The sequence below is a fragment of the Elaeis guineensis genome, chromosome 4 (assembly GCF_000442705.2).
Source record: "Elaeis guineensis isolate ETL-2024a chromosome 4, EG11, whole genome shotgun sequence".
Taxonomy (NCBI): domain Eukaryota; kingdom Viridiplantae; phylum Streptophyta; class Magnoliopsida; order Arecales; family Arecaceae; genus Elaeis; species Elaeis guineensis.
The window spans coordinates 121,741,316-121,743,027 of record NC_025996.2 but is presented as its reverse complement, the minus strand read 5'-3'; the positions used below and the strand labels follow the sequence as shown (position 1 = coordinate 121,743,027).

The 1,712-nt window shown below is 38.1% G+C and overlaps 1 non-coding gene across 1 annotated transcript; it reads right to left on the bottom strand.

The window, feature by feature from the left end:
- Positions 1-701: 701 nt before the first annotated feature.
- Positions 702-807, bottom strand: LOC140857695 (small nucleolar RNA R71). Its single transcript, XR_012141187.1, has one exon. It is a non-coding gene; the product is annotated as a small nucleolar RNA R71 (small nucleolar RNA).
- Positions 808-1,712: the final 905 nt, after the last annotated feature.

The window sequence follows — 1,712 nt, the reverse complement described above, 5'->3', positions numbered from 1 at the left end:
AGGAGCTGTCTAGATCTAAGTTAACCTTAGGATAGAGAGTTTATGATTGTTTAAGTTGATTGCAATTAACATCTAAACATTAATTAATTTCTCCCTTTTCATAGATTTAAGATTCTTAGGTTCTCTCTTTAGATTTTCTTCATTCTTTTCTCACTTTATTATAAAAATATATATTAAAAAAAAAAAAAAAAATTTCTGTGTGTGCTCTACAGTATAATTGTAAGGTGCATGCTTGGCCGTAGATCGTTACGACCAGAAATCCAACCTTTTGATCCAGAAATAGAAAGAACCTTTAGAGCCAACAGACATAAAAAGATGGACCGAAATCAGGAGAATGATCCACCCAAGCAATTGAAGGAGTACTTTACTCCTTCCACATATACCTACTCTCCTTGTATTCAAGTACCCCCTGTGGAGGCCACTCAATATGAAATTAAGTCCAGTATAATCTAAATGTTACCTTCATTTTATGGACTTAGTAATGAGGACCCTTATAAACATCTTGAAGAATTTCTTGAATATGCTCAACTGTCAAAATTCACAACTTCTCCGATGATGCTCTTAGGTTGAAATTATTTCCTTTTTCACTTAAGGACAAAGCCAAATACTGGCTACATACTTTGGATTCCATGACTATATCAACCTGGGACCAGCTGCAAGGAGAGTTTCTCAAGAAATATTTTCCCATAGAAAAAATTAATCAAATAAGGAAAGCCATAACTAGTTTTTCCCAATTAGATGGAGAAAATTTTCATGAAACATGGGAGAGATTAAAAGACCTTATTAGAAAATATCCCCACCATGCTGTACCCAAGTGGCAGTTAATCCAAATTTTTATGATGGCTCTCTGAAAGACATCGACAAATGGTCGATGCATCATGCGGTGGACATTTATGCTGAAAAGTGAGGATGAGGCATGGCAACTGTTTGAAATTTTAAGTGAAAATTCATTACATCATATGTCTACTTCTATTAGAGATAAACCCATGTTAAACTCAAAAAGAGGTGGAATATATGAAGTAGGAAATGCCATAGATATCCATCAAAAGGTAGATGAACTGTCCCAAAAATTAGATCGTCTTCTAAACACTGGACAATCCCGATTCCACCTAACCCAATCCAAGAAGTTTGTGCATTGTGTGCAAATCCGAACCATTTTGTTAGTGAATGCCCAGCCGCACCCCAATTTTCTGAGTTTGTGCATGAGCAGGTTCAGCAAGTCCAACAAGCTCGCAGACCAGGAAACGATCCATATTCGAACACTTATAACCCCGGCTGGAGAAACCATCCAAATTTTTCCTGGAGACCACAACCAGTGGTTGGTCCTGCTACACCTCGACCTCAATATCAAGACCCAACATATAGGCATGGACCATACCATCAATTTCAAAATGCTCCTCAACCATCTACTACTGGTCACAGCTCAGCTTTTGAGGAAAAAGTTCTGAAAGCACTAGAACGATTAGAAGTCAACACTCAGATCCTTAACTCCCACACACAATCCATTGCTAAGCTAGAGACCCAAATAGGTCAACTAGCAACTACATTCAGTAGGAGGGAAGGAGGAAAATTACCTAGCCAACCAGAGAGCAACCCAAGAGGGCAATTTGTGATTGAGAGTTCTAATACCCCAGAAGCTTTTCTGAACATGCCAAATCAATCATGACTCTGAGAAGTGGGAAGGTCATTGAACACACTAGCAAAACCAATGA